Genomic DNA, 16,648 nt, shown 5'->3' with positions numbered 1-16,648 from the left:
TGCAATTTCATTGCTGATAACTCATCTATTTAAATTTCCTATTTCTTCCTGATTCAATTTTGGGAAATTACATTTTTTAAGAATTTATCCATTTCTTCTAGGTTGTCCAATTTGTTGACATATAATTTTTCATAATCGCTTATAACCCTTTGTATTTCTGTGGTATTTTTATTTCTCCTCTTCCATTTCTGGTTCTGTGTATTTGAGACTGCTCCCTGCTCTCTCTCTTTCTTTTATTTCTGATGCATCTGGCTAGCTGTTAAGCAATTTTATTGGTCTTTCCAAGAATCAGCTACTGATTTAATTGATCATTTTATTGTTTTTTTTTTCTTTTCTTTTCTTTTTTTTTTTTAATTCTACTCTACTATTTATTCCTTCCTTTCCTCTGCTGGTCTTGGGTTTTGTTTGTTCTTCTATTTCTAGCTCCTTTTAGTGAAAGGTTAGGTTGTTTATTTGAAAATTTTCCTGCTTCTTGAGGTATGCCTGTATTGTCATAAGCTTCCTTTTTAGAGCAGCTTTTACTACAGTCCAAAGAATTTGGATTGTTGTATTATCATTTTTATATGTCTCCATGTAATTTATGATTTCCTCTTTGATTTCTTGTTTGGCCCATTCATTGCTTAATAGCATGTTATCTAACCTCTATGTGTTTCCAGATGTTCTATGTTCTTTTCAGATCGTGTGTCTGTGTGTGTGTGTATGTGTGGTTGATTTCTAGTTTCACAGTATTGTGTTTAGAAAAGGTCCGGTATTACTTCATCCATTTTGAATTTGTCGAGACTTGCTTTGTAGGCTAACCTGTGACTTATTCTGGAGAATGCTCATGTGTACTTGCCAGTAATGCATATTCCACTGTTTTAGGATGGAATGCTCTGAGTATATCTCTGATATTCTTCTGGTCCAGTATGTCATTGAAATACATGTTTCCTTATTGATTTTCTATTTTGATGATATTCATTGAGGTAAGTGAGGTGTTAAATTTCCCTACTATTATTGTGTTACTATCAATCACTTACTTTATGTTTGTTAATAGGTGCTTTATTTATTTGAGGGCTCCCATGTTGAGGCACAAATAATTACCACTGTTATATCTTCTTGTTGGACTTTTCCCTTTATGATTATGTAGTTTCCTTTTTTGACTGTTACAGTCTTTGTTTTAAAGTCTATTTTGTCTGATAGTATTGCTAGTCTTGCTTTCTTTTCACTTATATTTGCATGATAAATGGTTTTCTATCTCTCCACTTTCTTTCCTTTTTTTTTTTTCTTCACTTTCAATCTAAAGACCTAAAATGAGTTTCTTGTAGGCAGTAAATGCAGTCTTGCTTTTTATCCATTCCATCACCCTGTATCATTTGATTGGAGTATTTAGTCCATTTACATTCAAAGTAATTATTGATAGGTATGTACGTATTGCAGTTTTGGTATTTGTTTAATAGTTATTTTTGTCATTCTTCTCTGTTGCTTTCTTCTCTCTCTCTCTCTCTCTCTCTTTTTATTTTTCCCTCCAGGGTTTTGCTTGCTTTCTTTAGTGATGTATTTGGGTCTCTTTTCTTTATTTTTTACATATCTACTACTGGTTTTTGATTTATGGTTACCATTAGGTTTATATGCAATATCTTGTGCATATACCAGTCTGTACTAAGTTGATAGTTGCTTAAGTTTGAACCCCTTCTAAAAGCACATTTTTACTCCCACCCCACATTTTAGGTATAGGGGATAATTCTTTATATTCTTATATTTTGATAATCCCTTGACTGATTTTTATAGATAAAGGTGATTTTTACTGCTGTTGAGCTTCCTAATTTTCCTTACTCCTTCTTATGGTCTTTCCTTTCCACAATAGGATCCTCTTTATTATTTCTTTGTAAGGCTGATTTAGTTGTGATGAATTCATTTAATTTTTGTTTGTCTGAGAAACTTTTTATTTTTCCATCTATTTTGAATGATAGTCTTGCTGGATAGAGTATCCTTGGTTGCAGGGTTTTTTGTTTGTTTGTTTGTGTTTGTTTGTTTTTCTTTCTTTCAGCACTTTGAATATACCATGCCACTTTCTTCTGATCTGCAAGTTTCTCCTGAAAAATCAGCTGATAGCTTTGTAGGGTTTCCTTTATAAGTTAATGATTTCTTCTCTCTTGCTCTTTTATTTTTTATTTTATTTTTATTTTTTAAAGATTTTATTTATTTATTTGACAGAGAGATCACAAGTACACAGAGAGGTATGCAGAAACAGAGAGTGGGGAAACAGGCTCCCTGCTGAGCAGAGAGCCTGATGCGGGGCTTGATCCCAGGACCCTGAAATCATGACCTGAGCTGAGGCAGAAGCTTTAACTCACTGAGCCACCCAGGCACCCCTGTCTTCTTGTCTTTCTTTTCTTTTTTTGGGATCCCTATAAGGCAACTATTGTTACATTTTTGTGGTGGTGTTGAGTTCTCTTAGTCTGTTTTCACTTTTTATTATTATTTTTTTCTCTCTCCCATTCAGTTTGATTGCTATTACTCTGTCCTCCAGTTTGCTAATCTGTTCTGCTTCCCCTAGACTACTATTTATTCCTTATAGTATATGGGATTTTTAAAATAATTTTTATTGGGAGGAGGAGCAGAGGGGAAGGGGGAGAGAGAATCTGGATGTAGAGCCTGATGTGATGTTTGATCTCATGACCCTGAGATTATGACCTGAGCAGAAATCAAGAGTCAGACACTTATCAACTTGAGCCACCCAGGCACACCCCCTTAGTATATTTTTCATTTCAGTTGAGTTCTTCATCTCTGATTGGTTCTTTTTTGTTTTCTCTCTGAAGGGTATCATGGAGACCCTTCATTTTTTCCTCAAGTCCAGTGACTATCTTTTTGGCAATTACTGTAAATTTTCCATGAGGCTTATTATCTCCATTTTATTTTGTTCTCTTGCTGTAATTTTGTCCTGTTCTTCATTTTGGGACATAGTCCTCTGTCTTCTCATTTTGTCTAACTCTCTGGGTCTCTTCCTATGTGGAAGAAAATTATTTATATCTCAAGGTCTTGAAAGTGGTGGCCTTATGAAGAAGCCCTATGTTGCCCTTTAGTGTCATGTTCCTTGTTCACCAGAACCTGGTGCTTCATGGGTATCTCCTATGTATGTTATAAGCATCATACTATTGTCACTGAGCCACCTTCTCCTTTAGTCCAGTCATCTGCAATGACTCTTTTTTGCCTATTTTGGGCAGGACAAAGTCCCTGTGTTGTTAGTGGGCCAGTCCGGGACTGCTTTGTTCTTGAGTTGGGTCAGAACAGGTTTTTGCCAGAGCTACAGTTGCAGGGAACTATAGGATCCTCTTCCTGTGTTGTACCTTCACAGGTTTTCATTCTTGAGCAGGGCTTTCAGTCAGACCATTTGTTTGTGCCTGTTGTGGGGTCTGCTCATCTCCCTTCTCTGTGCCTGTTGTCCTTCCTTCCCTGGGACTGACTCACAAGTCTGACCATGCCTTTGCCCTTTCAAATCCTTTTTTTTTTTTTTTTTATGGCCTCTTCTCTGTGATCAACCATGGAGAGTCTGTTCTGCCAGGCTTTGGGTCATTTTCCAGGTTACTAACAGTGATGTGGGTGTTATCTAAGTATATCACTGGAAGGAGGTGAGCTTAGGATCCTCCAACTCTGTCATCTTCCCCAGAAATGCATCTGTATATCTTCTCAAGTGACAGGTCTATTGTCTCTTGTTCATTTTACAATTTGATTATTTGCATTATTTTTTACATTTAATTTGAGCTATTTCTATATTTTAAATACTACTTTAATTCTTTTTGAATTATATGGTTTGCATATTTTTTATCCCAACCTACTGCATGCTATTTCAACTTCTTCACATGGTCTTTTTGCAGAGTAAAAGCTTTTATTTTAATGAGATCCAATTTATCAATTTTGTCTTTATAAATTATGCTTTTGCTTTCAAATAAGAGTTATTTGCTTATCCCAGGATCCCAAATATATTCTCCAATTATTTTCAAAAAACAATTATAGTTTAACATTTTACATTTAAGTCTAAATCTAAAAAATATACATTTTTGTATGAGGTTTGAGATTTACGTTGAGATACATATTTCTGCCTACAGGTTCTGGTACTATATGTCAAAATGTCTTTACTTCCTCCACTGAATTATTTTAATATCTGAGTGTCAAAATTATTTGGACATATTTGTCTGAGTCTATTTTAGAGTTCTTCCTCCTGATCCGTTGATCTATGAGTTTATCCTCTCATTAGTACCATACTGTCTTGAGTAGTGTAGCTACAGATTATACATGCACATAGACAGATTCTCCTAGTGTTGTCAGAAAGAGTCCTGGTTCAATCAGGGGAGGAATAATCTTTTGTTGCCTTTTGTTGCTAGGTTGTGGGGAAAGGAAATGCTAAATCAGGGTTTCTTTCTTGTGTTGAGCATTCTGACACTATTGTTCTTTCAGTCCTGGGGTTCCTTGCCTTACCACCTTTCAGAATTCTCTTTGATTGTCTTTTGTATTATTTCCTTGGTTTATAGTTCTACTTCATACTATACATCATTTTGTCCATGCCAGAAATAAACATACTTTTTGTTAGCTCAGTTGGCATTTTAAAATCTGTCCATCAATTGTTTAGCTTTAGTCAACCTTCTTTCTCAGAAAGAACAATGATTGGAGCAAAAAGAAAATGTAGGACTTGTCATTAATAGTCTTTACTTTTGAATATTTGCTGAATAGACTGTTTTCCTCAGAAGAACCAAATTATTTACATTTAACTATTATTGCATGAGCTCACATCATTTCTTTTTTTTTCCTGTATTTTTAAATTTAGGGATTCATACTTAATTTTAACTGCAAATTGTCCTTGGTTTTGGTCTACAAACAAAATTAATTTCTTATTTTCTACTATCCAAACTGAGTATATTAATAACATTAAAATAGTTGTACTTTCTGAAGCAAAGTATAAATTTCAAAGACTAGAATTATTTACTAATTATTTAATAATGGTGTAAAACATATAACTTGAATGAGCAAAGAAAATTTTTTTCTGCCCTGTAATGATAGTATTATGAACCTGCTGATTTTAGATGAAGCAATAAAAGTATTTCATAACCTGACTTAGACCAAATGAAAGAGGGTTGTAAAGTGAATTTCATTAAAAGCATTTATTACTTCAAGTCCATAACTGGAGAAATGACGAAGTTCTATTTAAGTTGGAGACATTGCAGGTATGGAAATAACACTCTTTATTTCAGTAAATTATTACCATGAATATGGCTCTTTAGTATATAAGGGCTCTTATTTTATAACACTTGTGTCCTGCCTCTCTCTGCCTGAATGTAAATAGCTATGGTTAGAGAGTTAGTCAAAATTTCATCAAGAATAGGAGACAGGGGTGTCTGGGTGTCTCAGTCATTAAACATCTGCCTTCAGTTCAGGTCATGATCCCAGAGTCCTGGGATCGAGCCCCCCCCCCCCACCCCATCAGGCTCCTTGCTCCTTGGGAAGCCTGCTTTTCCTTCTCCCACTCCCCCTGTTTTTGTTCCCTCTCTAGCTGTGTCTCTCTCTGTCAAATGAACTAACCAATTAATAATTAATAATTGTAAACTAACAGCATTTATTATTTTCTTACAAATGTTTTATATACATCAGTTAACACATAGATTAGTACAAATAATCACAAGTGATTTCAGCTTGACTACAATATTTTTGTGATTCAATATGATTTGATAATATTATCAGTTAACAGTAACAGTTAACTGTTACATTTTCTTTTATTACAGTACAAGTAGAGAAGCCAGTTTCATGATAAAAAGATGATGTGAAGTAAGAGAAAGTGAACTGATGAAGATAAACCAACTTCAAACATAACCGTACTCGGGTTAGTAATTTAAAACTTTGATCTAAAATGATGTGAATAATGGGGCACATGGGTGGCTCAGTTGGTTAAAGCATCCAGTTCTGGGTTTCTGCTCAGGTCACGAGCCCAGGGTCATGAGATGGAGCCCTGTGTTGTGCTCCATGATCAGCATGAAGTCTGCCTGTCCCTCTCCCTCTGCTCCTCCCCTGCTCTCCCTCTCTCTTTTTCTCTCATTCTCTCTCTCTATCTCTCTCTCAAATAAAGTCTTTAAAAATTTAAAATAAGTAAAATTAGATAAATGATGCTATATTTAGATTTTTTAAAATTAATGTTATATCCTTTCTCAGTAGACAGTTCAAGTCATCCTGTAAACTTGCAATTCAAATCATCTTTGAATGATTGAATTGCTTTTCTATGTAAGAAGCATATTCTAGTCCCATGCATAGAACCTCTTTTGAAGTAAAAAAAATTATCAAAATTTTAAGTTGCTTGGTAATGATTTTACACAGATATCAGTATCAACCTCATTCAGTTGTTAAGTTATGGAATGTGTCATTATAAATTGTAGAAACTTTCTTTTTTCAAGGATCTTTTAGACCTTTGAAAATATCTTCTGTATAATCCTTTCAAAGAAGTATTACAGTCATTAAAATCAATATCAGAAAAATTCAGTAGGTCTTTCTGACCAATTTACATTACTAAATATTTACACTAAATTGTTTTCTTGTCCTGCATATTTTGTAAGAATTCATAGTACCAATAAGTAAACTATTCTTTTTCTTTTTTTAAGATTTTATTTATTGATTTTAAATAGAGAGAAAAGATACAGAGGGAGAGGGAGAGGGACAAGGAGACTTGGCACAGAGCATGAGCCAGAGGGAGAGCTCAGTCTCATGACCTGAGACCATGACATGAGCTGAAATCAAGACTCCACTGTTCGACCCACTGAACCACCCAGCCGCCCCATCATTTACATCGTTATAGATAAAAGTTTAAAATTACTAACCCAAGTATGGCTATGTTATGCTTAAAAATGTAGTATTAAAATAAGTAAACTATTCTTAACAAAACTTTTCTCAACAGAACTTAATAATAGTTTCTATATAAATATGTCATGAATAGAATAATCAGAAAATACATTAGATTTTTATAATTAACCACTTTTACTATATCACTCAATACATTACAGAGGTCAACTGATACTTTATTTTTCTTAATGTGACACTCTCAGTGACAAAAGTGATTCATTGATTTATATCTTGGTACAATCATCTTAATTTGGATAACGGCTTAGATGGTTTTTCTGTCATTGAACTGCACTGTTACAATATACTCATACACAAAATTTAAACTCTGTATTACGTTTGTTGACAGTATAGTCATTCAAATTTGTAATTATTTTAAAATAGGTTTAAGAGGTAATATCTTTTCTTTCTCATACTTTGCTGCAAATTCAACTTTTTAAAGCAAATATGCTGCTGTATTGATTCTTTGGGTTTGAAATTATTGGTTTTACATGTAAATACTCCTCACATTTGATGGTTAAATTGCTTTCAATATGACTCTGAGAATAACAGACTGATTTTAGCACTACACACTGATGGCTACAAAACTGAACGTAGAGCTAACACTCTTTTATGATTTTTTGGAAAGTCATTTAGAGAGTATATCCTAAGGGTTTTCATCAAAAGATTTTTTTTCCCCTTTTTTTTTCTCTTTTCTTTTCCTTTTATTGTCTCTGTATGAGAAGATGGATGCTAGTTGAACCTATTGTGGCAATCTTATCACAATATATGTAGATCACACTATAATGATGAGGGCCTTTAACTTACACAGTGGTGTATGCCAATTATTTTTTAATAATTAAAAATAACCAAATAGTTCTTAGAATTGATACCAAAAGCAAGATCTATAAAAGAAGGAGCACTTGGGGGCACCTGGGTGGCCTAGTGGGTTAAGCCTCTGCCTTTGGCTCAGGTCATGATCCCTGGGTCCTGGATTAAGCCCCGCATTGGGCTCTCTGCTCAGTGGGGAGCCTGCTTCCTCCTCTCTCTCTGCCTGCCTCTCTGCCTACTTGTGATCTCTCTCTGTCAAATAAAAAAAAAAAAAAAAAAAAAAAAAAAGGAGCACCCGAGTAGCTCAATCAGTTGAGCATCTGCCTTTGGCTCAGTTCCTGATCCTGGGATCCTAGGATTTAACCCCATGTCCGGCTGTCTGCTCAATGGGGACCCTGCTTCTCCCTCTCCCCTTGTCTCATGCACTCTCTATCTCTCTCTCCCATAAATAAATAAAAATCTAAAAAAAGAAAAAAAGATCTACAAAAGAAAATTTATGGCATGCCTGGGTGGCTTTGTTAGTTAAGTATCTATCTTCCACTCAAGTCATGATCCTGGGGTCCTGGGATTGAGCCCTACATCGGGCTCCCTGCTCAGTGGGGAGCCTGCTTCTCCCTCCCTCTGCTGCTCCCCCTGCTTGTGCACTCTCACTCTCTCTGTCAAATAAATAAATAAAATCTTAAAAAAAATTATATATTGGATCCAAAATAAACAACTTTTTCTCTGGAATAAGAACAAGTAAAGGTGGTAACAATATAAGCAACAGACTGGGATAAAATGTAGGCAAATCACATATCCAACAAAAACAAGTATCTAGAATCAATTATAAAATTCTCGAAAATCAACTTAAAAGACAAGCAGTCCAATTACAAAATAGGCAAAAGACATGAACAGATATTTCATCAATGAAGTTTTACAGATATCATATAAGTAGATAGAAAGAGAGTCAACATCAATAGCCATCAAATAAGACTATTTAACTATTTTAGCAAAAATAAAACAAAATAAAATAGGCACAGGCGCAGGCAAGAATACCGAATTACTCATTCATTATTGGTGGAGATGTGAAATGGCACAGATACTCTGGAAAACAGTTTGGAATTTTCTTATAAGAGTAAAAAAAAAGTTCCGTATGGTCCAGCATGCATTCATGGACATTTATCCTTGGGAAATGAAAATTTATGTTCAGCCAGATATCTGTACACAAATGTTCACAGAAGCTTTATTCATAGTAGCCAAACACTAGGGGAAACCTACAGATGTCATTCAATGAGTGAATGGATAAACAAACTATGGTACAGTCATGCTGTGAATATACTGCTCTACAACAAAAAGGAACAAACTATTGATACACAATTACTTGTATAAATTCCCAGGGAATTATGCTGTATAGAAAAAAAGCTAATTATAAGGTTGCATGCTGTAATCACTTTCTAAATGACAAAATTATAGAACTAGTGAGCAAAATAGTGATTGTCAGAGGTATAGGGACCAGGTTTAGGAGGCAGATTGGTGTGATTATAACCAAGCAGTAAGTTTTCTGTGGCCTGCTGTATTCTGAGTTTGGATACAATGTAGAGTAAGGCAAGAACAATAACAATTTTTGCTGAACTATCTCACTTCCTTTACCTATTAAGTATTTCAGAGAATTTATTATTACCCAAGAAGAGCTCCAGAGAAGAGGAGTCAGTAGAATGTCATTAATCCTGAAAGGGAAGGAACTTTATTTCATCCAGGTGTCAAACTCAGGGCAAGTCTACATGTCTCCTCTATCTAAATTTGCATCTAATTCTATTTCTACTTCTGGGTGTGTCTCCTACGGTTTTTATAAAGTACCCAAAACTGGGTGATTTAAAATAACAGAAATTTATTTTCTCACAGTTCTAGAGTCTAGAAGTCCAAAATCAAGGTGGAAGCACGGCCATGCTTACTCTGAAGGCACTAGGGAAAATTCCTTAATTCCTCTTCTTAGTTTCTGGCAGTTGTGGGCAATCGGTGTTCCTTGCTTATAGCTGCATCCCTTCCATCTGTTTCCATCTTCATGGGTCTTCTCCCCGTATTCATGTCCGTCTGTCTTCACATGTCATTCTCCTCTTTGTACGTCTGTGTCTAAATTTCCCTCTTTTAATAATGACACCAGTCATAGGGGTAGAGTCCCCTCCAATCCAATATGACCTCATCTTAACTTGATTAAATCTGCAAAATCCTTATTTCAAAGAAGGTTACATTTACAATGACTAAGGATTAGGACTTGAATGTACCCTTTGCGAAATACCATTCAAGTGACAACTTTATCATCTAACTGTTATCTCTTTGTGTCTTTGGTCCATCCGTCCACCTGTCTCATTAGCTATCTTTATCTAATCTACCTGGGATAAGAGTTAGATTAAAAAAAAAAAGATGTGTGTCTCAGGGATACATATTAACATGTTTATTGAAATTGAAAAATGAAGTCAGTTATTTTCTTACCATAAATCTGATATGAATGATTAGTTTGACAATGAAAATTGGCTTTTCAATTAAGACGAATGTGGTCATGTACTATAAGGTTCGATTAGTTTAAATCTCTTGATAAAATATCTTTAAAGCATGTGAGAAGATGAAAGTGTCCTGCTGTGCCCTCCGTTACTGTTAATCCTTCATTTGTCCTGAGTGACCTCTACCGCCTGGATTCTTTGTCTCTATATTTTAAATCTGCACAGTTTGAGCCCCATAGTTCTCATTTTACTTTATGTTCACCCATTTATCTTGATCCTTGGCATCTTTAAAGACAGCATTACTCACATAACATTATGAGGTTTGCCACAGAAAATGTCTTTCTTTAATTGTGCTTTTCCATTGGGACTAACATCCTTTTTCTAACCACTGCAAAATTATTTATGGGATCCATGCTTATCTTTTTTTTTTTTTTAATTTATTTGACAGAGATCATAGGTAGGCAGAGAGGCAGGCAGAGAGAGAGGGGGAAGCAGGTTTCCCGCTGAGCAGAGAACCCGATGTGGGGCTCCATCCCAGGACTCTGGGATCATGACCTGAGCCGAAAGCAGAGGCTTTAACCCACTGAGCCACCCAGGTGCCTCCCATGCTTATCTTTTAATATTTGTGTTCCTTTGACTAAGGATAATCCACTCCCTTTATTTATTGTTTTATCCAGTGTTGGAGGGTGCCTTGATCTCTTCTCGGGCCTCCCATTCTTTTCTGTCTAGTTATGTCTGAAATCGTGTTCTTTATATTCATATCCTAAGGTGTTGGAAATGTTAGAGACCTCCTTCAACTAAATCTCTGTGTCTGAAAGTCGTTCAGTTAGGGTGGGACAAACAAGAGCAGACTCTTCTCCTGTTGTGGTTGTTCTAGAATCAAGTGCTGTTGACATGTTGTTGTTCACATCATTAACATATAACACAATAACACATTCACATATAACATTCCAAATACGCAGAAGTCTTTGTTCCTCCTTTCAAATTATAAAATTCCTTTCATGATACAAACTAAAATTTTTTTTATTAAATACACTGAGACCTATTCTCTTCTAGGTCTAAACATATTATCATCTCAATAGACATAGACAGCTATAAAAAAGAGACCTCTTGGTAGGTTCTATTCATGCTGGCTTTTGTGTTACACACTTGACATCTGATTTTTTGATCAGTGTTTTGCCAGCCTTCCCCACTTAGGGGAGCTAGTGGCAAGAATTGAAGCATTGTGAATAAGGCTGAACTTTCTTGGTTTAGTGGGCAGAGTGCACATAAATTAGCTATATTGAAACACTGATGATGTCATCAGTGGGCATTATTTGGGATACTTCCCTGAAAAGAAATTTAAAGGAACAATAATGTTATCAACAATTTTCTGCAGAATGATAATAATGAAAGGTGTGTTGAGATCCTACTACAACTTAGAGGTACCTATTGTATTTATCCTCATTTCATGAAGACATAAAGCTATGTGCAATAAATAAATAAAAGTGAATAAAATTAAAATTAAAAATAAAAAAGTACTTATAATATTTTGAAACTATTCACATTGAAATAGAAGATCTGGACACAAAGAAACTCCAGACAAGAAGAAATGTAAATCTTCACAAGAGGAAGTGAAGACCATGTACATGAGAATAAAAGTATGCAGGTTAGAGCAGCCAGTATATTTCACAGGCCAAATTAAATCAATTAACTAAATAATAATCATAATCATAAAAAAGTAAACCTGTCTAGTTTTAAGGAAAAAATGTTTTCTAATATTGATTTCTAAATAAAATATTTCATATGTGACATTTTTAGTAAGGGTGAAACAATGTCTGCTTGCTACAAAACCATCTTTAAACAGCTCCACTATGAGAACTAACATGGTTATTTCTTCTATCTTGAAATAGAAATCAGAGAAAGCAGCATTAACATGAAACTCTGTAAAGGATATTCTGGAAAGTATATTACAGTATTGCCCAAAAACCTATGACAGATGTGGGAGGTAACTCATCTATGGCTCCAAATGTTTACATAAAAATTGGTAGAAAACCATTGTTTCCTGGCTCACGCCTACTTGCTAGATCCATGTAGCAATCTTCTGCACTGACCTCGTTTTCAGCACCGAGAGATGGAGGAAGACGTCTTTACATTCATGCATTCAGGGATCCTATGTCCAGAGTGCCTGGGATGGTCCTAAATGAAGCCTGCAGTTTCAGGATAATTATTAATAGCCCCTTTTTTTATCCTCAAAAGTGCCCCGGTTTAGATGATAAATTGTATTTTCATAGCTTTGCGTTGCAGCCCTCGGTATCTTAAGCCTGGTCGGTACCATCTCAAGTATTTTTTCAGTCTGATCACTGCTGCACCACATGCAGGTGTCTCCTTCTGATTGAAAAGCAGAGGTAAGTTGAGGGCACAGCACAAGCTAACACCCTGCAAAGACCCTCCCAACCCATCCCCATCCCCTGTGGGATGTATGGGACATTCCTCAGGCACTCTGGCTGCCCTAGAACAAAGGAAAGGGAAAAATGAGTGCTTAACTGACAGAGATCAGTCATGCAGGCCTGAGTCTCCATCAGTTTGCAGCTATGTTAATGATTAAAAAAAAAAAAAAAAACAGTCTTGGGGCACCTGGGTGGCTCAGTAAGTTAAGCGTCTGCCTTCTGCTCAGGTCATCCTCTCAGGGTTCTGGGATCGAGCCCCACATCGGCTTTCTGCTCAGCGGAGAACCTGCTTCTCCCCTGCCTGCTGTCCACCCTGGTTGCACTTGCTCTCTGTCTCACTCGCTCTCTCTGTGTCAAATAAATAAATAAAAATCTTAAAAGAAAGAAAGAAAGAAAGAAAGAAAGAAAGAAAGAAAGAAAGCAAGCAAGCAATCTTATGGATCCCAAACTTCCAGAAACCTATAGATTCAATTTTCTATCCCCCTAACATCACCGTCCCCTCCACAGGATAGAAAAATCTTCTGTAATTCGTCACTCCTCACAGCCCTAGTGCAGCTCTTCCTGTCCGCGGGTGCTGTCCCCGTGCTTTAATTAAGCCACCTTTTCGCATCACAGACGTCTCAAGAATTCTTTCTTGGCCTTCGGCTCTGAACCCCACCACTTCAAACCACGTCACTTCCTTTTCATTTATCACTTGGGAGCACAAAAAGGCACATTGTACTTTGATCTTCTATTAGCTGTGTAAACTTAAACCAGTCACCCATCCTCTCTGTGACTTGGTTTGCTTCCCTATAAAATGAGGAGAGCAACAGTACCCACCACAGCTATGAGGAGCAGGAGGGGTGCGGGGGAAGGTCCCACCTGGACAAGGCTTGGAAGCTGAGCTCCAGCAGCCACCGGCCACAGCGAGCCCTCCTGGTTACTGTTTTCGTTTCTCTCTCGGCATCAACTGCCTGAATCCGTTTCCAGGTTTTGGTTTTCTTGAAATGTTTCTGAACTGATAGCCCCTATTTCCAGTGTCCTCTCGCGTCACATCCTGAGCCTGCAGCTCTAACGTGGTCATCTCACGACTTAGGGGGAGGTTCTCTCGGGGAAACTAGAGGGACTCAAGACTCAAGAAAGTTCTCAAGTGCACCGTGCCACCAAACAAGAGAGACTGCACTCTTCTTCCTGAAGAAGTACTGAAGTTTATGGGAAAGTTATGGTTTTTGAGAGGAATTATCTTGATAAGGAACAGAAAAATGAAGCAGAAATATAAGGTGACACCCCGAGTCAGTATAACAAAAAGGGTAAACAGGGAGGGGTATCAGAGGCCAAGAATCTGCAATATGGTTTAAACTTGACCCACAAAATAAGGACTCCACAGCCTGCAAAGTGTATCCAGATCTTCATAAACAGGTGAGACTAAAGCTGTCAGGAAACTTGGTGCCTACTGATACTTGAGTTATACATCAGACAGGGGGCCTGCCTGTGTCAAAATAAGAGACAGTGCTGGCTGAAGTCATACTTCTTGGATTTCTAGCAAATTTACTTACTGATTATTTCTTATTAATGATAATGTCATTATTTGTTAAGACATATTCAAAAATAAAATGAAAATCACACGTGGGAATTATTTATAACAAAAAATAGACAAGGGGGTAAGAATTCAGCACGCGGATCAGCTTAACATGGATTTTGCAGATCGATTGCGTTTGTATTGGGCTGGACGAAAACTGTACCCATAGCTAAAAGTTAAACGAACAAAAGATGACACATATGGATGAGTAAAAATAAAATCTTGGGAAGTATAAAGAGGATGAGTGTTATGTAAATTTTGTACCAGGACATCTTTGAAATCACACTCTGGATATGTCCTGCGGTGACTGGCTGAAACCCAGACAAGGGTCTTTCGTGTCAATCAGCCAAGGGACAAATATTAGCAGAGGCAGACGTAACAAGATGAGTTAAGATGAAGACGTAATTCAGCTGTATAAAAGCAGAACAGAACTTCTGAGTGTGAGCATCAAGATACTTTGTCCCACTTGACCAGCTGTGAGAATTCTCAGCACTTTGCTGCCATGAAATTAACACATCCAAGAGGGCAGGTGACGTTGGGGTGACATTGCTATTGGGCAGAGGTGACTGCTGATAGCAGCCGCAGGATCTGGGCACTGATGTTGAAAACCTTTCATTGCAAGTCTCTAAGTACTTAGCCCAATAAACTGTTACATTTGTCAATTAGACAGAAATAGCTCATTCCATCTGGCATTGTATGAAGAATTAAAGAAAAAGAAAAGAATATGCATACCATATAATGATTCTCATACTTGTCACTGCTTAGTGATGGTGGCTCAAGCCAGTATGTAAAACACAAGTTAGGATGTTAAGCTGCCTGATGTTCTCAGATGCAGACTATTTGAGAGTAATTTCAGCAATAATTTTAGATCTAAGAAATAAGTGATAGCCTTTATTTTAAGTTAGTAAAATTGACTGATCAGCCCTGTATAACTGTCATGTTTAAATTTTTCTCTAAGGTACGATATTAAAGTGATCCTAAAACTTGTCTACTATTAACAATGAATACCGTTTTAGTGCTATCCATAAATGGGTCATGTGCTGAGTGTTTTATGACTTGGCAAGCAGTATACTAAGCGCATTCAAGCAGGAGACTAAATACAGCACGTAGCACGGCTAATTACGTACTAGCAAAACCCAGTGAGATAGGTAATACTATCCCTCTTTTTATAGAGTAGAAACCAAGCTTAAAGAGTTATCAAAACTATTTAAAGGTCCAGAGATTGTTAATAACTGGCAGAGACTCTATTTGAACCTAACTACAAGGTGAAAAATAAAATAAAATCCGTCATACCAACCTCACAGACACGGAAAGTAAGCCAACCAGCCTGCCTTAAGCCTTTCCTCACACAGTTGGGAATATTCCGTACGAGAAAACAAATACGTTAAAGAAGTATGTTTACTCCTTCTTCGCTAACTTAGTGGTAAGAGAAGTGAATCAGTCCCCATATTTTGAAGACTAAATTGTGAAAAAATAATGCATGTCCACAGTAGGGTCATACATCAGTTCACGTTTTACCTTACGTCCGTTTATTGGCAGGATCACTGCGGAGATATGGCGGGAAGGAGAGAGCGATTTGTGGGAGGATCTACACAGAAAGGAAGGGCATGAGAAACTGAGTGAGTCCACCGTCTCTCATGGTTCATCACCCCCTTCGATTTCTCCCCCTCCGACTTCTCCCCCTTCATTTTCCCCCTGGTGATGGGTGTTAAGGAGGCATCTACTGCATGGAGCACGTAAACAGTGAATCCTGGAGGGCTACATCAAAAACTAATAACATACTGTATGGTGACTAACGCAACATAATTTAATGAACAAGAAATATAGGTGAGGTCGTGTAAAAATTTTCTAGCATTCTTATGTTCTTATTTTTAATCGTTGTAATAGATATCTGTTCAAAATAATAACAGCAGTGATGTATTGGGTGGTTATGACTATCGCCTACGGAGAAGAGAAATGAATGACAGCAACGTTGCATGGAATGAACGGGAGGAAGGGGGATGGTTTGCCGTTATGTGGTGCTTGCCCTAGCTGTGAAGTGGCTTAGTATTCCTTGAAAGTTGACCTGAATTACTTGTAAATGTAGATCGCAAACTCTAGGGCAGCCACCAAATAAAGTAGGAAAGTAAGGATAGTTCTTATGCTGAGAAAAGAGAGAAAATGGAATCGTGCACAAGGCTCAGTAGGAAAGATTGCAAATTAAATGGAAAATGGAAAAAGAAATGTGAAAATGCTAGAAATAAAAAGTATCTGTACTGAATTTAAGTATTGCATTTAAGTAGTACATTAACAGGAGAAGAAAAGATGTTTCAGTCTGAAAACAAGTCAATAGGAAATATTTCTTTTAAACCACAGTGGAAAAACGATAGTGTGTAGAAAATACTGAGATATATGGGAACCAGGAAAAAGACCAAACAGATGCATTACTGGAGGACCAGAAGCTGAGGAGATGGTATATGTGGCAGCAGAACACTTGAGGTTATACTGGCCAAGATTTTCTTTTTTTTTTTTTTTTTTTT

At 36.7% G+C, this 16,648-nt stretch overlaps 1 long non-coding RNA gene across 4 annotated transcripts in view; it reads left to right on the top strand.

Moving 5' to 3' along the window:
* The window catches only part of LOC116597260, an 85,935-nt gene that overhangs the window by 65,493 nt on the left and 3,794 nt on the right, over nt 1-16,648 (top strand). For 2 of the 4 annotated variants that reach the window (XR_004288535.1, XR_004288534.1), the window contains exon 4: nt 15,669-15,748. This is a non-coding gene — a long non-coding RNA (uncharacterized LOC116597260). Of the gene's footprint in view, nt 1-15,668; nt 15,956-16,648 lie in introns of those variants that run through there. The other 2 variants (XR_004288533.1, XR_004288532.1) reach the window with 1 other exon arrangement.

Source organism: Mustela erminea, chromosome 8 (genome assembly GCF_009829155.1).
Source record: "Mustela erminea isolate mMusErm1 chromosome 8, mMusErm1.Pri, whole genome shotgun sequence".
NCBI classification, from domain to species: domain Eukaryota; kingdom Metazoa; phylum Chordata; class Mammalia; order Carnivora; family Mustelidae; genus Mustela; species Mustela erminea.
The sequence above is the reverse complement of the archived record's forward strand: the minus strand, read 5'-3'. Positions and strand labels throughout refer to the sequence as shown.